Raw genomic sequence first — 24,620 nt, 5'->3', positions numbered from 1 at the left:
AATCTTATTCATTTTCCTACGCAATTATGAGGTAGTCGAACACATTTGAGTAACTAGAAAATTTAAGTCATTAAATTGTTTGTTTAGGAATTTTTATAATTTTTATTTGATATAATTTATCATTAAAGTACAAATATACTTGTTTTTCTTTACGCAATAACAAGAAGCTAACGCTTCCTGATCTATCACACGTACGACTGTCGTTTTGTTGCATATATCGAGAAACATCGTACATTTTATTTCTGTTTTCAATAAACATTACATTTAGGAGAGGGGTTTGTTATCCCGAAAGCCATAAATACACTTGAACTAGTCTTAACAAGAAAAACACGTTAATGAATAAAAATTCAAACTATTTGAATGAAAGAAAATGTATAAATGTGAGTACCAAAAAAGGGTATCTAAAGGTTACCTTCCAGTTTTTGTCGAGCCTGCGACTTCTACCACAGAAAGCTCGACATAGGGATAGTGATCCGGTGGCGGCAGTGGTGTTAGCTAACCCCTCAAAAGCTTTATATTTTAGAAGGTGGAAGACCTTGATGCTTCATACTTTGTATATAGATGATTTATATAACGAAGCTTCTGTCTGTCACATGTCCATTGTCCTTGGTCTCATTTTCATGGTTCAGTGATACTTGAAAAAAAAGATTTTTTGTAATGTCAATTTCTTTTTTATTATGTAAAAGGATAACGGTATTTAGAATGTACGTACTTGTAAGCTCCTCATACCCGTCAGACAGTATGTGTTTCCATATATAAGTTGAAATTGGATACACTGTACCAAGGTAAATAAATGCCCAACCGATCTAATGTCTACAGAGTGTTATTTTCTTATCCAAACCTTTGATTTTAAGCAATTACGCGAAATAGTTGGGAGCATTTTTGTTATTTCAAAAATCGTATTTTCATGCAAAAATTCTAAAATCGATATTAGAACTAAAAACTATAAATCTATTAAACATGCTTTGCTTAAAATTTTGAATACCTTCGCAGATATTTGAATTCTAAATTCTCATCTTAAAAGTTAATTGCTGACTTTTGTCATAATTTGCCTCAAAATAAAATGATTCCTGTGTTCAGTAACACGATATTATTTTTAAAACTTTCCAAATTGGTCAGATTCTTTTAATCATATGCATTTGCTGCGCAATTTTTTTTTTCATTTAATAATTTGAACGTTTCTCCTTTTTTATCATATTTTATGATACATTTGAGTTCAAACTTGTGTATCGTTTCTTTTATTGAATATATATATATATAGTATATAATACCTTCAACATAGAACAACACATACAACACAATACATTAGCAGAAAATAGATTTATTTCAATCAAAATCTCTCAGGGGCAATAATTCAATCACAAGCAAGATATAATATCGGGCGTATGACATATACACAATACAATACAAAGTATACAATATATATTACCGATGTAAACAAAATTGCCTTAGTGGATCTTCGTGGTCTGTTTCTGAACCGAACAATTTTGGATTTGTCTTTCGTCAAGCATCAATGTGATATGATAATGAATATGACTATATGTAACATAGAAAAACACGAATAACAAAAGAAAACATAAAAAAGATATTACACACTGTGACATGTGTGGTAGTGCGACCCCTGATGAGCTTGACGATTATTTCTATTGATTTCGTAAAGCTAGGGAAGAAACTGTCAGAAAATAGAAGTTTCTTGTTACATGTAGTTCATAATGAAATGATTATTCGGGAATATCATTTCAACGTAGAAATATAAAACGGTATCAGTGATTCTTAACGAAATATAAGGTAAAGGATTTTTTAAATGAGCAAGCATAATAGCAAAGTTTCTAGGGAAACTTCTGTAAGAAGGTACAAATATGCATCTTCAGAAAAAGACCAATGATAAAGAGTTACTATCCTCCCGTTTAAACCAGCGAAGCAGGTAGTTTAATTTATGACGATTGAACAGACAAAAATCAAACGTTAGACTTAAACCAAAGGAATGATTAAAAACAACTGTCATTTTTAAGAACTGCACAGACATTTTAGGAAAATCATACTTTTAACCAGGTTTAATCGCTAACTAAGCCTCCCACGTTGTTTCTAGTTCCGTTGTATGGCCAAAATTGGTTTTGTATCCGAAAAAAAACATTGTTCTAACTTCATTTCAAATTCGTATGGTGATGATACACTGTATAAATTGATGTTCACCAGCATTTTGTTTTGTCGTACATGTATTTTTTTATAAAAGTTTATGCACGAAGTATAGAAAAACTAATGTTAAATATAATAACTGATTGCCTACAAAAGTTAAAGGTGCACTCGACACTTCCTGTGGACCGTTACAAAAATTACCCAGACACAAAGTAACACAGACGAGATGTTCGTTGTAGTATGCACACCTAGAGGAATTGTTTGGTGCAATCCCTTTGAGTCTATCTATTTGAGAATAGGAAAAGGAATGTCCATTACTGCAATCTCGAATGTAACTCGCAAACGAATCTGAAAATGAAAATAGAATTTGTCAATTGAAAAAATGATTGATTGAAAAGTTATTGTTTACTTCTAGCGGCAAATATTACAAACAGATACGAATCAAAAAGTCTTTGGATTGACCTATTTAGAGATAGAACCTCGACCTCAATCCTAAGATAAAGGCGAGCATACTTCAGAGAAAGATGCGTTAACTATAGAAGGATTCAAACATAAGAAAAGAAAAGAAGTTATGCATTGTGTTGTTTTTTGTTTTTTTGTTTTAGTTTTAACCTTTTCTGTTGATAGGCATATTTTCCCTTTTAAACGATAAAACATACATGCTGTACAGTAATATTTATATTCCTACAATTTTCCATTTCGGAATCTAATGCATTCTGGGTAATATTTTCAAAAGCGTACACCAAAACGTTGTAATTGGTCAAAAAAGTTATAGACAATGGAAATTCAACCGATGACGTAACGTTTTCATTTTGATGTACAAACAATGATACTACCCATAATCCTTTAGATTCTAAAAAGGCGAATTAGATTGCTCTGTAGTGTGTACCCTACTTAAGCCACCGTATCTGAACACTGTGATATATCAAAAGATACAGGATCTACTGAAATATATGCCCAAGATGACAGATAAATTAGGTCAGTGTATATTAGCAAAACATAAAATAGTTATATATACAAGTGAAAATGAGCTTTTGAGAACTTTTTAAAATTTTCTATTTGCTGCACAATAAAGACAATTTTTTTAAAATGTTGTATTCGCTGCACAATAAAGACATAAAAGCACAATAAAAAAGTGGTCTTAGGGTTATAAAGATCGCAAAACAAATAACACGGTCATCATGCATAATCAGCTTTATATCTGAATGTTATATTGAATGTCCTCTTGTTCACTGTGTATGTAGGCTCTTGCATGAGGTGTGTAAGATGTAGGAAGATGTGGTATGAGTGCCATTGAGACAACTCTCCATCCATGTAACAATATATATAAGTAAACCATTTTAGGTCAAGGTATAGTCTTCAACACGGAGCCTAGGCAAACACAGAACAGCAAGATATAAAGGACCCCAAAAATTACTAGTTTTAAACCATTCAAACGGGAAAACCAACGCTAATTTATATAAAAAACGAGAAACGAGAAACATTTCTGTGAATCTGTGAGCTACTATTCACTTATGATACCCCACCCCCTAAACGTATACGGTAAACAGGAAGTTTTAAAGTAATGAATCATAAAAGGCATCAAACGGTATAACTGATTTATAAACCTTGAAACCAAAAATTTCAGAAATCCTTGTACTGTAGTTCCTGGATAATGTGACGAAAACTTTCAACTTGGCTATCATGTGAAAAATGATAAAAGTGTTCGGTAAACAAGAAGTTGTTGAGTGATGAATCTGAAATCCTTGTATTGTAGTTCCTGAGAAAGATCCGACGAAAAATATGCATGGGACGGACGGACGGACTGACGGACGGACTGACGGATGGACAGACAGAGGTTTAACAGTATACTCCCACTTTTTAAATTGTTTTAAAAGTTTATTTTAAAACTCCATAACTAACTCTTTGGTTTATATAACTATTAAGTTATAAGTAACGAAGTCAAGACGTTTGCAAAAAGGTGGATTTTATGTGAACCGTAACAGGCTCTGAATGCTCTTTGTACTGTTTAATATTTGTTTACTCGAGCGTCATTCATAAATCATTTGAAGACGAAATGCGCGTTTGACATTCACAATTTTAATCCTGGTATCTCTGGGGTTTGTAGAGAGTCTTTGACAAAAAATTTTGATTCCAATTTTCAGCAAACGATATGTGTTTTCAGAATACATTCATCTATGCGCGTGTCCCAAGTCAGGATCCTTTGACCTTTGTTAAGTCTTTTATATTATTTCTTATTTTGGTTCATTTTCGGAGTTGCATGAGTGTGAATACCATTTACGCTGAACTATTACACATGTTTGTGTAGTGGTCAGCTAAATCCCGCCTCCGAGTGTAATGATATACCCACGAATCAGTTTTCATTGAAATCTTACCACAAAAAGCTGATACTCTAAAATCCAAAATTAATGGGCTAAATTTCATTAAAAAAATCATATGGTTCATAACAACTTCATTGGTCATCTTTCTATTCTTTTGAAGTGTTTGCGTTTTAAATTTGATGAGGGATAGACGGACAGATTGTATTTGTTTGGCTTTTTAACTATTTTGATCTGAGCGTCACTGATGAGTCTTATGTAGACGAAACGCGCGTCTGGCGTATAAAATTATAATCCTGGTACTTTTGATAACTACAGACAAGGTAAAACAAAAACGACTTTCCCATGGCATTGACCAGCAACAGATTTCAAATACTTACATTTAGTTGTTATTTTCTCTATCATGCAATAACTTTCATTTTCAGAACAATTTTTAACAAAACCTTTCATATGCACTTTGCTGTCTATCAACATGTTTTTATCCTCTGCGCATGATTTGTCTTTCTGGTTACTCAAAGAACAGGCATAGCAAGTGAGACAACCTGCAGAAAGAAATATACAAATTTAGGAGTCCGGAATTGTTTGTTTGATTACAGTATTGTATTTATCTAAAGGAATCAGTTCATTCAAGTGATGTGTAAATCAAAGTTGAATATCATTCAAACTTTGACATAAACACACGCAACACATATATATATATATAACACATGACACGTACAAACGCAACACATACATATAAAACATGACACATACATATAAAACTTGACACATACACACATACATATAAAACATTACACATAAACACGCAACTCATACTTATAAAACATGACATATTCACACGCAACACATACTTATAAAACATGAAACATACACACGCAACACATACTTATAAAACATGACAAATACACACACAACACATACTTATAAAACATGACACATACACACGCAACACATACTCATAAAAAATGACACATACACACACAACCCATACTTATAAAACATGACACATACACTCGCAACACATACTTATAAAACATGACACATACGCACGCAATCCATACATATAAAACATGACAAATACATACTAAGGAAATATATTGATTTATATATTTAGATCATTCAAAATTGACTTATATTATCTTTTAAAAAAAAAGAGAATATCTGCAATACGTTATCGAGATTTTCAGATTTACATTGTTTAGCATTAGAACTGTAAAGTATAGAAAAAAGAAGCACGAAGGGCTTAAGCGGATCCAATCTTTCTAAGACTTTTTGAAATTGAATTAATATATTTTGGCATCAAATTTCATTTTCTTTAATTCATGAAATATCTATTTTAATAAAAGATACGCGTTTCCAAACTATTAAGGAAAACTCAAACCGTAGATGTTGGTATAATGAAAAAGAAGTCTGAAAATAATTAGATATATCCGTGTGACAAAATCGAATTGCCTGTGTCTAGTATAATTTGACTCTGATGCTTATTAATAAACATATACGTTACAAATTAAAAAAAAAAAAAAGTAAAACAAATATGACAGCTAATTCTATTTGATTCAAATAAGAGATCCAAAAATGTATTTCCAGAACTAATTTTTCATAATTTTGTTTTTTTCATTTTTATAAAACATAGAAGCATATTTTTTAATGAAAACCCCCCAAGAAAATTGAAAGTTTTTAACAAGGATTTGTACAGAATATATAAAAAAAAAGTATTGGTTTTAAAGATATATCAAAAGAGGAAGACAAGTGAGAAATAAATAAAAAAATAATGTTATCAGGATATCGAATTGATTGGATAATTATTTTAAAATATACATTACCTGCTGATGAAACAAATGAAAACAAAAGTAAAACTATAACTACAAATTGAAAATCAGCCATATCCCAAATATGAAACAGAATCCAAATATTCGAAGTTATTCCATATTTCCAATCGCATCAATGTTACAAGCCGTTAGACAGTCAATTCTAATTCATGAAATTGGTTTCCCGACTTTTAAATTACATATTTTAATTGTTAAACTGTTTATTTGGAAGTTAATATAACCTTTTAACCGACAAGATTATAGTGATATATCCTTTGAAGATATTATTTGCCTACGCATCTTTAAATGTTGATAAATATTGATAATAATTTAGACAAGTTTGTGTTTCTAACAACCTAGTTACCGCCCTTGTCAATACAGCGACGCCTTCTGACGAAAAAAGGTGTAATATCTGTAAAACACATACATTGTATGTATTATATATATTTAAAGAGTGTTCAACTACAGCCAAAATAAGTTAACAAATATCTACCATCTGTATCAGTGTAAAATGGTTACGAAGTTTTTTTCTCTCATTTATTCTCTCTCCCTTCACGAGATAATTGATTTATGGAATGACCATATAACTTCAAAAAGGGGGAGGGATAGGTTTTTTTTTCTACAAAAATACATTCTGATCCCAAATTTAATGAATAAAAATGTTCTGGTCAAACAGATGACGAAACAAAATATTCTGAATCCAGATTTTCCAGGTTATGCTTTTTTTTTCTAAAAAAAATAACTTCGATTTGAAATGATTCCCTATTTGATGTAAAAAAAAAAGTATTCTGATCTAGCAGATCACAACAAAAAATTATTCTAAATACAGTATTGGGTCCATATTTTCCATATACCATTTATAGTGTTAGATGTTAAAAAAAAATAATTTGAAAACCTAATTAAACTTGGGCGAATTTTTTATCCGGGCAGACAAAAACACATACCCCCTACTCGCTTGGAATAAAATGGTTGCTCCTTTCACGTTCTCACTTCGAACGGACGCGCATGTGGACATACCGGGTATTACTAGTTAATAAACTCATCATATATAGCATGGGGGGGGGGGGGGGGGGTCCTGATCCAGAAATCCCGGGCTGCTTGAAAACATGAAATCCCGAGGTCCCTAATTAAAACAAAATTTGGATCCCGACAACCCGAAATTAGAAAAAAGAATTCCCGGATCCTGAAATGGTCAATCCCGAAATACCGAGCTTAAAATCACCCGATCCCGACGTCCGGAAAAAGGCACTCCTCATCATACCAGGATTTCGTCTACAAAAGACTTGAATCAGTGACGCTGGAATAAAACAATGTTAAAAAGGCCAAATAAAGTACGAAGTTGAAGAACATTGAGGACCAAAAATTCGTAAAAATTTTGCGAAATACAGCTAGGTAGATCTTAAATGCGTGTAATCACCATCATGTTATAAAGTACAGATTGATTCTTCGCACTTTTACAGAAACGTTCCTACTTGAAGATAACATTTGTGGGGAAAACTTTCTTTAAAAAGAAAACATTCCAAAGTAAACTTTTAGAATCTTATTCATTTTCCTACGCAATTATGAGGTAGTCGAACACATTTGAGTAACAAGAAAATTTAAGTCATTACATTGTTTGTTTAGGAATTTTTATAATTTTTATTTGATATAATTTATCATTAAAGTACAAATCTACTTGTTTTTCTTCACGCGATAACAAGAAGCTTACACTTTCTGATGTACCACACGTACGACTGTCGTTTTGTTGAATATATCAAGATACATCGTACATTTTCTTCTGTTTTCAATCAACATTACATTTAGGAGAGGGGTTTGTTATCCTGAAAGCCATAAATACATTTGAACTAGTCTTAACAAGAAAAACACGTTAATAAATAAAAATTCAAACTATTTGAATGAAAGAAAATGTACAAATTTAGTTCCCAAAAAAGGGCATCTAGAGGTCACTTTACATTTTGTCGATCCTTTAATTTCTATCACAGAAAGCTCGACACAGGGATAGTGATCCGGTGGCGGCAGTGGTGTTAGCTAACCCCTCAAAAGCTTTATATTTTAGAAGGTGGAAGACCTTGATGCTTCATACTTTGTATATAGATGATTTATATAACGAAGCTTCTGTCTGTCACATGTCCATTGTCCTTGGTCTCATTTTCATGGTTCAGTGATACTTGAAAAAAAAGTTAAGATTTTTTGTAATGTCAATTTCTTTTTTTATTATGTAAAAGGATAACGATATTTAGAATGTGCGTACTTGTAAGCTCCTCATACCCGTCAGACAGTTTTCATTTGACCTCGACCTCATTTCACGAATCAGCGAACAAGGTTGAGTTTCATGGTCAATTCCATATATCAGATACTACATGTGTATAAGCCATATGTCTACTTTTTTGGTATATGAAATGATTGCAATGTGTACATTTCCTACCGGCAGGTGTCATCTGACCTTGACCTTATCTTTTTATGGTTCAGTGGTCTTTTTTATATATTACATTGTATATGCAATAGGTCAACTATATTTGGTGTATCGAAATATGTTATTATGTACATGTCATTCTCGCATGTTTTATTTGACCGTGACCTCATTTTCATGGTTCATTGCTCAGAGTTTAGTTTTTTGTTTTGATTTTTTTTTCTTAAATTTTGAGCTAAAAGTCAACTAGATTTGTTGTATAGAAGGATTATACGGTGTACATGTCTGTCAGGCAGGTCTGTACCATCTGACCTTGACCTCATTTTTCATGGTTCATTAGTCAAAGATTTCATGGTTAAGTTTGTTTCTTAGATACTATAAGCAATAGGTCAACTATATTTAATGCAAAGATTCATTGTTAGGTGTACATGTCTGTCTGGTATGGTTCATTTGACCTTTACCTCATTTCCATGGGTCATTGGTCAATGTTTAGTTTTCTTGGTTAAGACAGTTTCTTAGAAACTATATAATAAGCAATAGGTCAACTATATTTGGAATATCAAATGGTTGTTAGGTGTACATATATTTCTCGTTTGATTTATCTGACCCTGATCTCATTTTCTTGGATTATGTTAAGGTTATGTGATACTTGTAGTAAAGCTTTATATTTAGAACGATCAACATAAAATCAATGGTTGGTAAAGGAGCGAGATATTTCAACATGTGCACTCTTGTTAATAATAAATACCGTCTGGATAACATGATTAAATCCTTTAAGGATGTTCGCTACTCTGTTAAAAAATAACAAGCTTTTTAAAAGATTGTTATGAATTGATAGTATATAAGTAAAGAAACTAAAAACGTAGAAAAAAATGGAGGGTCTGTGTGCTCGTTTCTGAGATATAAGCCATTGAAAATTTGGCGGGAAATAATTCTCTCTAGATTTTCTTACATTTAACATTGGCAACTATTTGTTTCAAAAACAATGAAAAAATAACAAGAATTTTATAAAATTTTGAAATATGGCTTTTTAACCTATATGTAATAAAATTATCAAAAGAAAAGTAGGGGTTTGTGGGCAAATTTTTTAATGACAATACATGGATAAAACCAGAGGATTCCGAAAATCTGGCAAAAAATTAAAAAAAGAGAGGAGCAAACATCCTTAAACTACAATTATAGATGCATTTAAAACCATCATTGTTTTCAATATATAAACCAATTAATTGCACAAAATTAGAGCTGGAAACTGTATAGTATATTAAACTACTTTGCTGTTCTCCATATTTGGGTCTAAAATATCGACATCGGACCCCCTACCCCCACTATTACATTACCGTTAGTGTCAAAATGATAAGTACAAAAATAAATCCAAGACAATGGACAGCACATGAGGGTCTGGATTAGCTTTACATAATAGAGAATAATGGGCAAAATTTACATTTTTATTTTTTAAAGAGTACTAAATTAAAGACTCCCATCCAGAGCCTCGCTCATGGTCTGGATTGCCAGAAGTGTAAGGGGTACAGCAAGTGGCGCAAAACACAGTTATTTCTTAGTACATTTTTTAGACAATAAATTCAAATGAAAAAACCGCACCGGCTCCATCATGTCAATCTCAAAAGGATTTTTACAGTGTATTTTACTACTTTTAATTATAAAAATGTCAACCAGATAGAACTAAAAAAAGGGATAAATGTTTTTAAGATGGTCTTTAATTCAGTTTGACAGCTTCGGACATACTATTAAACTTAAAGATCTATTACAAACAAATAGATAAACCAAATCTTTATAATCATATAAAAGATCAACTGCAGTTTCGTCCGAAGATAACTTTTTTGAATCACTTATTTCATTAGGTAAATTTTTTGACATAAGAGGGGGGTAACACCTGGCTGTTCATTTAAAAAATCAGGCTTTTGTTATTTTATCACAATTCCCACTTTTCCCCCTTCTCTCTCCCTTTTCATACTCTACATTTTACCCCTATATCCAACATACCCACTTGTTTTACCCCCTACACCCCAAATTCCCCCTATTTAACCTTGTTTATCCCACATCATTCCAAAAACGTGTGTTGTCTTCCTCACACAAGTAAACCGAGAATAAAAAGTCATGTGTATCTTATCTTACTGACTTCACATGTTTTAGGGAGAAATACTATTTCGAATATGCTAGCTTATATGTATGCTAGCTAAAATAATATAAACTACGCCTTAGTATTTTTTTCATTTGGTATGATATTTCCACTTTCAGAGTAGTTTCTAAATGAGATTAGCCTTTTCTTACAAACAGTAAATATTGAAAGAAAATAAATATAGAGGGGTGACACGGGGTACTCATTTCATAAGTATACCCCCCTCCCTCCCTCCCTCCCTCCCTCCCAAACTGCACTCCACTTTTCCTCACTATCCCATCTGTGTACCCCTATAGCGTGTCGTCCCCTTAAAGCATCTTTTCAAAATGTTTAGACCATGTGAGCTATAAAAAGACAGTTAATGGAAACTTTGCAGTGGCGTATCACCAGTGTAGCAGTACAATTATTTTTTTCAAGAAGAATTCTATTACATTTGTTAAGTTTGGGGGAGGGGGGGGGTCCGCTTCAAGATCTCTGCTTACCATTATTTTCAATTGGACAACGCCAAATCGTTTAACCTTTCTTATACATGTTTTTATAACTAATAGAACAAAATGGACCATCAATTTTAGCAGCAGTTATCCCTCTTCTGTCTAATTGTTCGTTTTGCCATTAGAATGTTCCTATTTTCATATCACTTCACAACCATCGGGAAGCAATTGGGCATTGATGAAACATCATTTCCTTCCTTACTTCCGGAAAGCTACCCTTTCTTTTGACTTAAGCAGCAGGAGGAGGTGGGGTGGGGGTGTTTGCTAAGAGGGCGTACACTTTTTTTACGGTATAGTTTTGCGTTTTCTTGAATAACGCCCCCATTTGAAATTCCTGGATCTGCCTGTTATTTCTCCACTGATTGAGATAGACTTTTCACAATTTGCTATTCGTCGGGCCTCTAAAATAAAGCAACTACAAAAAACTGACTGTTGTGCTTATTTATTTAACTTAATCCAATCAAATTGCAAAAGATTCAATAACAATGACATTGATATAGTGGTTTTGTCATAAAGTGCGTTTGAATGAACAGTGGTATAGCAAACATCGAATTCCCTCACAAAATGTTATCAATTTCACAAAAAGTCGTAGTGTAAGTCCTATGTTTTGTACTTAAAAGATTCTACAAAGAGTTGTATTAGGAGATTTTCACAAAAATTATCAAAACTCTCCAGGATGGATCCTAACCCTTGTCTACCGAAGATGTCTTACATCTATGATGTTTGTCTTGTCTTTCAGAAAATGAATGACTCTGAATTCCTACCTGGTAAGTCTGTCAATACATACACCACGTTTTGTTATTTTTTTTAATGTACACATATTTATGTTAAAAAAACAATTTTTGATTGCCAAATGGATGTATAAACATGAACAATGTTGTTATCGAAATTAGGGTGTCTCAAGCTACAGAGTTCAGAATTATTAATATTTCAAGTTAAATGACTATTAGTGACTGCGCCGATTACCGAAGTAATAATTTACCATGTTTACTGTAATCAAAAAATGTTCGCCTGCATTTTATACAATTATAAATTTACATTTCATAGAAAACTAAATGGATTTACCTCCAAACCGAATTTTTACATTTTTCTATAAAAGAGAAGCAGAAGATACCAAAGGGGTAAATAAGTCAAATACATAAGTCGAACAAAAAACAATGCCATGTATATTTAGAAATAAAACGCCGCTTTTTTTTTTAAATCATCATAACCTTATTCCCAGTCAATTATTTCAAATCAAATGCAAAAAAATCGGTAACATTTTTTTTCACCTGTCTCGGGATTTCGTGTTGCTTTTCTTTCTTTTTACTGCAACTTGTTTAAATCAAGGATTAATTTTGTATAGTTAAGAGGCCCCTCATGGGGGGGGGGGGGTCCTAGTAATCACATAATCACCATTTTTTTGCCAATATAATCACATAATCATTAAATATTTGCTTATCTTTAGTAATCAAATAATCATAAACTAAAAATACAGTCCTAGGTAATCAAATAATCATGAAATATTTGGCTTAATAATCAAATAATCATTAAAAAAACGGCCAAGTAATCACATAATCAAAAACCCCATGAGGGCCCTCAGTTAACAAAATCCTTGTTTAAATATACCCGTCATTTCAACAAATAGTTTGAAATCAATAATCTTGAAACAGGTAAATATCATACGACGCAGGCGTATTCGATGTATTTTCCTCTCTCTAAATGCCAGTGCTAATTTTGTCAGTTGTGACAACATTTATTTGTTTTTATCCCTCAATATTTCGACGATAAATCGGTAAGTTGTCGCAAATTAATAAGAAATTAAATGAGAAGTTGAACAAGGTAATTTGAATATGCATACGATTTTTACTTTCGTTTTAGACAATTCAATTACTCGCACTTCACTAAACGTTAAGCTATATGGGCGGTTAGTCTGTTAATCGGGTCGGTTATAGTCTGTTAAGTGATCTTAAGTGTTACACGCACAATTTAATGTTATGAAACTCCGTTAAATATACAGATTTTTGACATAATTTATTATAAGAACCATATCATACTAGTATCTGAATTGTTTGAAAGGTCTTTCCTGTAAAAAGGATGTTTTTGTAATGTACTCCTAACGATCTTTCATTTGATATACGACAAACATACCTTCTGAAAACTTTGTAATGACCCCATCCACCTTTATTTTTTTTAAATCCGAAGTATGATATTTGTAATGTTAACATGATTACCGTTCATTTGATATGCGGCAACACCATATTCTAGAAAGTTTTTGATTTCTTGCACTCAATTTTTAGAGGTCAGGAATTTGATATTTGAAATGTACACATCCTGACCTTTCATTTGATACACAACAACCATACATTAGAAGACAATTTATTTTTTGCACTCAATGCAGGGCCGTAGCGTAATGGAGGCAAATGAGGCAAATGCCTCACTTTTGAAACGACGACCAAACTTTAAAAGTGTCATTTTTTTCAATTATGTATTTTACATTATCATACTAATCATTATGCGAGTTTCGAGTTTCAAATTATCTACCGGCACACTACATACAGTGTGTCCACTATGTTGCAGCGTGCAGCTTTTACCATAGCGCTGACTGTAAAACAATAAGTGTTCCGAATACAAATCAAAATAGAAAATTGAAACAAACTCGTGATGTCTTTACAAAACTGGTTGAAGACGGGTTCTTTAAAGAGAAAAAAAGATGAGAAAGGTAACTCATGAGTATAAACACCCCCTATAAGTATGCAGGCTTTCTGCTTGTTTTATTTTTTGGATGGATAATGCTATAGTTACCAATGTATACACTATCAATTCACTGAACAACAAATGCTAATCGATAAAATAATTCATTGACCAAAAATATAATAATTATTTATAATTAGTTTTAAACAAAATCACGAAGCGCCTTTTTATGGGAGACTCAAATCTTTAATGTATTAATTTAAGGCAATTCATTATATTTATTTATCAGTAATAAAAGTGTGAAATATATTTTTAGTATTGTTTGAAAATATTTTTTTCGTGTTTCTTTTTCTGATTATGATCAGCATTGTCTGGTTGTATGCTAATGTGTTCCATTGCTTCTTGAGCGGTAAGGTCGTGGGTTCGAATCCAGGTTGTTCATAGTTAAAACCAATGACTTGAAAGTTGGTAGAATAAATGTGTCCAGTTAGGTTGACATGTCTTCCAGCGGATTATGATTATGTATTAAAAATAGATATATCCTAATTGATGCTTATAATATGTTCTCGTCTTTTATAAGCTTATAACTTGCTGCTGGACAGGAGATGAAAAAGGCATTCATCATCATTATCATCATGCTAGCATCAGGTTTATTTGTTCAATTTCTTTGTAGATGACCATTCTGATACAGAAAAATTAACTCCAGATATATCCTCTCCCATTCAAAATGAACCAGATCCAGAAATAAGGGAAACACCAGAGCCGAGTACTAGTAAAAAGTCCACTCTAATGTCAGTTAGTAGTCAAAAGGGGCTTGATCCAGCTATATTTCTTATTGAAAACCAACATAGTACAGATGAACAGAAATTGGCGATGCTAAAAGATGCTGACGAAATATCTAATGTTTATCCTAAAAAAGGGGGGAGACGATATTTGCCATCTTGGGAATCCCAGTTTCCATGGTTAAGATATTCCTGTACGGAAGATGCTGCATATTGCAAGTATTGTGTTGTTTTTCGGGATGAAGGTGGACTTTTTAGCAGTAAAGGTTTCACGGACTGGAAAAATGCAGTGGGTAATAAAAGATCAACTTTAAAATCACATGACGACTCCGTTGACCATAGAAATGCAGTTGAGAAGGCTGAAAATTTTATCTCTGTATGCGAAGGCAAGAAACCTAGTATATGTTCATCATTAAGCAAAGCATATGAAGACAAGGTCAAGAAAAATCATGATATACTTCTTTCCATAATTGATGTGATAATCGTGTTAGGGCAGAGGAACATTGCATTAAGGGGAAATTGGGATAAAATATCTCACCAGGAAGACGGAAACTTTCAATTTTTCATCAATTGGAAATCTAACTTTGATACGGTATTAAAAGATCATCTCGAAACAGCACACAAATCTATGACATACCTATCACCACAGATTCAGAACGAATTGATACAATGCTGTGAACTTGAAATAAGAGAACGAATTGTGCAAAAATGTAAAGCATCTGGCTTTTATTCCATAATGGCCGATGAAACTACGGATGTTTCCGTGACAGAGCAACTATCGCTGTGTATCAGATATGTTGATAATGACACGTATGAGGTTAGAGAGGATTTTTTAGGATTTGCTGAACCTAAGGAAGTTGACGCTGAACATATTGCTAATGCAATTGTTAGTAACCTAGACAAATGGGGACTACCATTGCAGAAACTGCGTGGACAAGGGTACGATGGAGCCTCTGTCATGAGTGGACATGTATCAGGTGTACAACAGCGCATACGTGAACAATGTCCAGATGCACCCTTCGTGCACTGCAAGTCGCACAACCTTAACCTTGTGGTGACGCAGAGTTGCAAGGATGTGCGCCAGATACGAAATTTGATGTCATCAGTCGGCCAAATGACATGGTTCTTGTGTGCATCCCACAAGCGTAAAACCATCCTAAACTCATTTACAGGTAATACAAAATTAGTAGATGATATGCTTGAAGGTTTACAAAATGAGGAAGAAGATGTCGACATAAAACTTTTGAAAAAGGGAACAGATGTTTCGGTGAAGCGTTTATGCGAAACAAGGTGGACAGCAAGAGTAGACACGGTTTCGTCACTTCTTGCAAACTACAAATCTGTTCATGCTGCTCTGACTAAAATTGAAAATGTAAGCACAAGTGATGCTAGGACAAATGCAAGTGGTTATCGGCGCTACCTGGAAGACCCCGAATGCATTGTTGCCGTGTTAGTTGCCCAATTTGTTTTGAGCATTCTTAAGCCACTAACATTGTTCCTTCAAAAGACTGACTGCAACATGGTGGATGCTTTTGAGGAATCAAAAATTCTTCTGGAATTATTGCAGGAAAAGAGAACAGAGGAAATTTTTTCAGAACTTTTCAGGCGAGGTACTGTCATAGCAGATGCTATTGAAATAGACTTAATGCCACGTAGGCGAGTTGGTCGTCAAGTTCATAGGGAGAACGCAGCAACTGCCTCTACTGCAGAGCAGCATTGGCGAATTAATTTATTTTTCCCATTTTTGGATCACGTTATTAGTGAAATGCAACGCCGGTTTCCTGATGAGGTAAAAAATCAAATGTTAGGATATTACCTTATTCCAAAAAATGTAGGCAAGTTAACACCGGAATTAATTGAACACCTTTTCCAAGCATTTCCGGACGTAACAAACATGGAAGAGTTAACATGTGAACTTGAAAGGTGGGTAAGAAAGACAGTAGGTATGCTAGATGAAGGAAGCCTCACGACAGCAATTAAGCTGGCTAACAAAGACTTGTACCCAAATGTTTTCACAATATTGCAAGTACTTTTAACTATGCCTGTCACATCAGTCTGTTGTGAGAGATCGTTTTCCAGTTTAAGGCGTTTGAAAACATGGGAACGGGCTACAATGGGTGGTGACAGGCTTTGTGGGCTTGCCATGCTCCATGTGCATAGGAATGATGCAGTGGACAAAGAACGTGTATTGAAGCTATTCGATAGCACAGGACATAGGAGAATCGGGAAGTTTTGGTTGACCAACAGAGATTAACTATGATATACAGTGAAACTTGTTTTGTTACTTACTAGGCTAGCTATTAAAAAAAACGCATTTCTGTTAATTTGTTTCTTTTGTTTCTTATAATAAATACATTGACTTCTCCCATATTTATGCTGAAATAAGCTTTTCCCGTTTCAGACACCCGAACCCCCCCCAAAAAAAATTTTCGCCTCGCTTCGCCTCGCTTCGCCTCGCTTCGCTCGGCTCAAAAATTTTTCGCCTCGCTCCGCTCGGCGATTTGCCTCACTTCGTTCGGCCTTGCGCTACGGCCTTGGTTACTCAGCAGACTACCGATCCATTTGTGAATAGAGTATTGATATGATTGCCATGCGCACGACCATGTACCATAAATAACCACACGATCCTGAGCTCAAGATGAAAATAGAAGGAAGTCAAAAGAGCTCAAGATGAAAATAGAAGGAAGTAAAAAAAATCATAAAACAAATATGAACAAAATTAAAAGGCAAGTGGTCTGGCTGAAAGGTATTTTCTTGTAAAAGAAGGACGAAAGATACCAGAGGGACAGTCAAACTCATAAATCGAAAACAAACTGACAACGCCATGGCTAAAAATGAAAGAAGACCATCAGACAAACAACAGAACACATGACACAACATATAAAACTAAAGAATAAGCAACACGAACCCACCAAAAACTAGGGGTGATCTCAGGTGCTCCGGAAGGGTAAGCAAATCCTGCTCCACATGTGGCACCCGTCGTGTTGCTTATGTTATAACAAATCCGGTAAATAGTCTAATTCGGTAGGTCACATTCATGAAAAGGAAGGGGATTGCAGTTACGACGTAAGGAACATATCCGATTTCATTTGTGAAACGGTTTTTCCATAATGGTCAACCAACTCGTGATGGCGTTCGTAAAATTTACGAAGGGATGATTTAAATTTACCATTTGGAACTCTTGGTTTAATAGCTTCCTTGTGAGCAGCAACCCTCTATCAAGAAAATCATGATAGGAAATGCAAGCACAGGAATATCGTATCAATTGGGAGATATATATCCCGTATGCAGGTATTCTCTGGTAAGGTAAGGCTACGAAACTTTATATTGTATAATTATATTTCGTGCACTTTTGGAAAAATAAAATATTGTTTAAACTTAACTAAGAAATAGATTTCAAATACTTACATTTAGTTGTGATTTTCTCTATCATGCAATAACTTTCATTTTTAGAACAATTTTTTACAAAACCTTTCATATGTAATTTGCTGTCTATCAGGTACCTGTTATCCTCTACGCATGTTTTGTCTTTCTCGTTACTTATAGAACAGGTATAGCAAGTCAGGCAACCTACATAAAGAAAAATGCAAATAAAAAGAAATTGCGTTTGCCAAATTATTTTAAACACTGAAATCCAACTGAAGTTCATACCAAGGCTTGAAATATTTCAAACCATGACAGTAACAACATGATAAATAGCTACTACGGGAAGTCATGATTTACACATTTGCACCATCCAAAATCAACAAGTCGAATATATACTTACATTTAAAAGATGAAGAACTCCCTTAATTTCAATGTTATTTGGTTTTGGTGGAGCGTTGTCTAATTGGCAGATTTACCACATCTTCTTTTTTCTAATTAAAGCGGATCTATGTTGAATTGAATAAAAATAATTTTGGCATCAATTTTTATCTTCGATGCATAATGAAATATCCAAGTTAAAAGATACGCGTTTCCGAACTTTTTGTATAAATATAAAAAAAAAAAAAAAAAAAAAAATCTTAGAATTTTCTCCTCAGGAACAGATGACATTTATTGTATTTGGCAAAACCTTTCTGAATATCGGTTTATCAATGCACTTCAACTGAATACGTACTATATCTAGCCACTTTTTAACTTTTTTTTTATTCGAGCGTCGCTGCTGAGACTTTGTAGACGAAACACGCATCTGGCGTACAACATTAAGCCTGGTGCCTCTATGATGAGTTTATTTATACTAAGTTAGGAATATACTAAGGATATCTCAAGACCATCAATTTGTTATATGATAAACACGGTAAATTATAATTGATTCAAATAAGAAATCCAAAGAATACACTCGTAGAACTACATGTAATTTGTCATTATTTCGTTTTAATTATTTCCAGACAACAAGTAAACTTATTTTAAGCTAGTATTATCCTATGAAATGGAAAGATTTTAACAAGGATTTGTATAGTATTTAAAGGGAATTGGATTTAGAAAATCTCGAAAGAAGAAGAGAAAAATGTGTATATAATAAATGTGACAGAGATATAAAATAAATAAAATAGTTATAAAAAATAAACCATTACCTGCTGATGACACAAATACAAACAAAAGTATACCTCTCAATACAAATTGAAAATCAACCATATTCAAAAAAGAACCAGAATCCAAACAGTCGAAATAATTCTATATTTCCAATAACTTTAGTATGACAAACCAGTAGACATCCAATGAAACGATAGGGTTTGACTACACGTGACATCTTCTAATGTAACAGTTTATAATATTAAGACAAGTTTGAGTTTCCAACTAAGTTACGTCCTTGTCAATACAGTGACACATTCTGATGTGAAAATGTGTAAAATCTATAATATGTTTCTAAAGAGATACACCCGAAATAAGAAAACAAGGATGCATCATCAGTATATTTGTAAAATGGTGACTAACTCTCGTCAGATGTTATTATTTTTATTCTTATAGTTATGTTTGTCTCTTAAAGGACACGTCAGGGAGCTTGACACTCGTCATTCACGAGACAACTAATTGAACCATTAACGTTCCCATTCTGACCAGCTAGATGTAAATGCACTTTTTTAACATCCAGCACAAGCAAACGCACGATTCCCTTTAGCATTGTTTACGGTTTTGTTGTGTATCCATGGTCAATAAATGGATGAAAACAAATGTTCACTATCATTTGAAAAAAATCGCTATTTTCATTTAAGTTGGGAGAACACTTCTTTTTTAAAGTTAATGAGGTATATTTTTTAATTGATCATACCAGAAAAAAAATATCCTTAGATTAAGAAAGAGTAGTATTTCGGCTTTAAAATGAGTTAAATATTATGAAACTCTATTGAGTAGTGCAGGAGAATTAAATCTTTAAAGACAGTTGGTTAGAATAAGAAAAGATTGACTGTAGTGCTACCTTAAAGATGTTTTGCTATGTTTCATTTGGATATTTAGATCAGCCGTAAATATACAGAATGCATCTAAATGTTAAGTAAAGACGTATGTCTTCCAATTCAAAACCCGGTTTGTTTTGTAAGTTTTTACTTCCCTTTCCTTTTTAAACATTATATCGTAAAATCGTGTTTAAAGTATAGATTGATTCGTACAATTACAGAAACGATCCAATACTTGGAAATTTCTTTTGGCAGAAAACTATCTTTTAAAAAAGGCACCGTTCCAAGTAAAATTTTACATTCTTAATCATTTGCGTACGGCATTGTTAAGTGGACGAATAATGTGAAACAGGAAAATAAAAGTCATTACATGTTTATTCAAGAATTTTATCAAAAAACCACAAATCTACTTGTTTTACTTATAGGAAGCCAACAGTTTTTGATGTAATGCACGTACGACGGTCATATCTTTGGTGCATGTATATCAAGTAACATCGTATATTTTTCTTCTTTTTAAAATGCATCAACATTACATTTAGAAAAAGAGTTTGTTATCCTGAATGCCTTAGATACATATGAATTAGTTGTTAGAAAAAGAAAAAACACCATAATTAATTAAATTACAAACTATTTAAATAATATAAAAGATTATGTTGTACATCAATTATAACAGACAACAGATTTAAAGTAATCTAAAATAGGCATATAAAGGTCACCTTACAGTTTTTAACGATAGAACCCTGGATTACATCCTTTAAACTGCAATTGTATATGTAAGAGGGTACCTAACACTTTGACATAACTAGATTTTGCTCGTTTAATTTTCATAAAATTTTGACAGTTAAAATAAATCAACTGTTTTTGAACGACACTGTTTTTAACAAAGTACCTTTTGTTGGCTATTAATCGTTTGTTTCTCTGTCCTATATTTTCTTCCATTTATTTGTATTGTAGTCCTGTCATGTAATGTTGTCATTTTAATGTTATAATTAACATTGCCATTAAAGCAGGAGGTTTGGCATGCCACAAAGCCAGGTTCAACCCACCATTTTTTATCTTAAAATACCCTGTACTAAGTCAGGGAAATGGTCATTGTTATATTATAGTTCGTTCCTGTGTGTGTTACATTTTAATGTTGTGTTTCTGTTGTGTCGTAGTTCTCTTATATTTGATGCGCTTCCCTCAGGTTTAGTTTGTAACTCGGATCTGTTTTTTCTCTATCAATTTATGAATTTCGAACAGAGGTATACTACTGTTGCCTTTATTTAAAGTACAATTTCATTGGATATAGAGAATAAAATTAGTATTGAAAGGCTTGATTTCTCTTTATTAACCCTTTTTTAAGCAACTTATTCGGCACTTTTTGCCCATTAATCTCGATTTTATTCATTTGGCTAAGCGGGTTGTATCAATTCGTGGCAGATGTGATTAGAATGGGGAATTCGTGTGCTGTAGGAAAAGAACTTCCACCTGACTGTTGTAAAGTAGAACATTACCCCTATACTACATTGTCGTTATTCCTTGACGTGATAGTCTAACTTGTTTTGCCTGGCAACTTGATTCAAGAGGTGCTTTGAATTCAAAACACGGGACACGATAACGAGAGGAATATTTAAAAGTGTTGGTGGGATATAAAGAACAGACATTAATTGACAAAAATTAAGAAAGGATAGAGGAAAATGTTTATAAAAGATCAAGCAATAAAAATATGAAGGACCCCGATCAAGACCCTTTTAAGGGCATACGATACAGTTTTGATCCCGTATTTACAAGTTGATGAAAATTTGCATACCTAATTAAATCAAATATGTAATAAAAAAATATACCTCCATGCGCTACTTTTTTAGTTAAATGAGGTCGAAATTTTGTATATTTGTTTAAAATTCGGATTTATGGCCGTATTTTCCATTTCGAAAGAAAGACATAACTTTTTTGTTTTAAAAGATAAACACAAATTGTTTTTTGTTAAATAATTTGTAATTTCTGTATTGTATAAGTATTCTAAAAATTTATGCATTTTTTGTTCAGAAATAAGTCATATTTATCAAATGGTCAGGAATTGAGAAAAAAACGTAATTTTTTGCTGCATATTTTTCAAAATTAAAAAAATTGCACTATTTTCAGTTTTATAAAATTTGGTCCACATAATCTCCCTGCAAAATGAAATAAAATGTCGTTTTAAAAAATGGGGGTCCATGCACTCGTTTTCAAATTAAATCTGTTTGAATGATAAAACTCAGTCAAAAATGCATCATTTCCCGATATGTCACAGTTTGACGTCGCGAAAATAACATTTTACGTTAGAAACGTCATATTACCTCCCCTGTAACTGTATCGTATGCCCTTAACGTGCGTCTGCCGTGAATATAAAATGTTGGTCCTGGTATCTATGATATATTTTCATGGAATTACACAAACTTATAGATATTAATTTCTGTGTCATTTGGTCTCAAGTGGAGAGTTATGTCTTTTTTAGATAGGCAGAAAGAATATTACAGTCATTTCTTATAATTTTATTCTTAATTTCATTTTAAAACGTATTAAATCATGAAAAAACGTTAATGACGTCACGGTCACAGGACAAAATTATGTCTATGGGCTAATAAACAAAACAACGTCTGCCAATCAGAAGACGCGTTACATCCAAAATTAAATTTTTGAATAAACAATAGGAACTCCATCATAAAACTATAAAAACAAGGAGACATGACATGGCATGATTGCCGAATTGACGTGGATGTAAGCAAAGATAGTTAGGCCTTAAAAATGAACAAAACCCATACAATGTTTTCAGCGATAAAAGGCCTCAACATGAAAACATTTGACTCAATTAAAACGAGAAAACTGATGACCTAATTTATTGCGAGACAATTCTCGAAAAAAACCCACCGTATATAACATAAATGAATAAGAAAAAAACACTGAAATCCAGCCTTCTGATTTTGGACATGCTTAAAAGATTGTTACCGGGTTAAGCATGTTTGTCAGCGTTTTGATGAATGATTTTTTCTTTTAAAAACCCTCTTTTTGCATTTTTGGCCACTTTCCAATTCTTTTTTTTTACCTTGATTCCACTTTTATGGATGTTCAATGGTTCACATGTATATCAAATATTCCCAATGTTTTACCTCCTATTTAATCCAACATCACAAAAGTTTGTCATTCACCTCATGATAAACAAACCTCTTTAAACTGTGATTTGTAAATAAAATTAACTATTTTTACACGCAGTTATCTCTCTTTGTCAATATAAATTTTCATTTAGCTTTTTTTGCTTTTTTATTTTCAAATTTTGTTGTTCCATATTTTCAAATCACGTCACGAGTACTTACATTTAAAAAAAAAATAAAATTTACAATTTAAGAAACGATTTCGTCTTTGAGTGTTATTTTACTGTCTTTGAGTGTTATTTTACTGTCTTTGAGTGTTATTTTACTGTCTTTGAGAGTTATTTTACTGTCTTTGCCCGAGTGGTGTAAGCAGTCGAAACTATTGTATCACTAGCCTGTCAACACTGCGATTGAGAATACACTCAGTATATATACCAGGATTAAAATTCTATATTTACGTCCGTCGCGCGTTTCGTCTACAAAAGACTCATCAGTGACGCTCGAATCAAAAAATGTTAATAAGGCCAAATAAAGTACGAATTCGAAGTTGAAGAGCATGAGAGGTCGAATACCACAATTCACTCAAATCTTATATGACTAAAATTGTATTTTTTTCTACAGAATGAATGTTGTTCTTTCCGGACAATGCAGCTTCCCTCCAATAAAAACTTACCGCCACTAAATAGCACAATAGTACTGAAAGTTGCGTTAAACACCAATCAATCAATCAATCTGTGTTCATCCTACGTATTCCAATGAAATTTCATAAACAATAATTTCTGACCAATCGAAAAAAAGATACGTAGCCTGGGAAAGGATACATGAACACTTTCGTCCTTTGATATCTTGATGACATCTATCTCATTTGATTGCTAGCAACGATGAGGAATAGAGAATAAAAGACACATTTTACAGAATAAAAGCTCAAACAAAAAAGAAGTCAAAACACATAAAGAAAAAAAGAATAGAGCATAATGAGGTCCTAAAGTATAAAGAATAGAGAATAAAAGACACATTTTACAGAATAAAAGCTCAAACAAAAAAAGAAGTCAAAACACATAAAGAAAAAAAGAATATAGCATAATGGGGGTCCTAAAGTATAAAGAATAGAGAATAAAAGACACATTTTACAGAATAAAAGCTGAAACAAAAAAGAAGTCAAAACACATAAAGAAAAAAAGAATATAGCATAATGGGGTCCTAAAGTATAAAGAATAGAGAATAAAAGACACATTTTACAGAAAAAAAGCTCAAACAAAAAAAACGGTCAAAACACATAAAGAAAAAAAGAATATAGCATAATGGGGTCCTAAAGTATAAAGAATAGAGAATAATAGGGTAGATTTATAAATAAGGGAGAAAAAATTATTCAATTAAAGA

General features: G+C 32.8%; 1 long non-coding RNA gene across 1 annotated transcript; it reads right to left on the bottom strand.

Annotated features, from left to right (window-relative positions):
* Window positions 1–2,360: 2,360 nt before the first annotated feature.
* LOC143056048 (uncharacterized) lies at window positions 2,361–19,448 on the bottom strand. Its single transcript, XR_012972228.1, has 3 exons — window positions 19,312–19,448; window positions 18,164–18,325; window positions 2,361–2,484 (listed from the first exon to the last, which is right to left on the bottom strand). It is a non-coding gene; the product is annotated as an uncharacterized LOC143056048 (long non-coding RNA).
* Between the last annotated feature and the right edge of the window lie 5,172 nt (window positions 19,449–24,620).

This window comes from Mytilus galloprovincialis, chromosome 13, assembly GCF_965363235.1.
Source record: "Mytilus galloprovincialis chromosome 13, xbMytGall1.hap1.1, whole genome shotgun sequence".
Lineage (NCBI taxonomy): Eukaryota > Metazoa > Mollusca > Bivalvia > Mytilida > Mytilidae > Mytilus > Mytilus galloprovincialis.
This window is presented reverse-complemented; position numbering and strand designations above follow the sequence as displayed.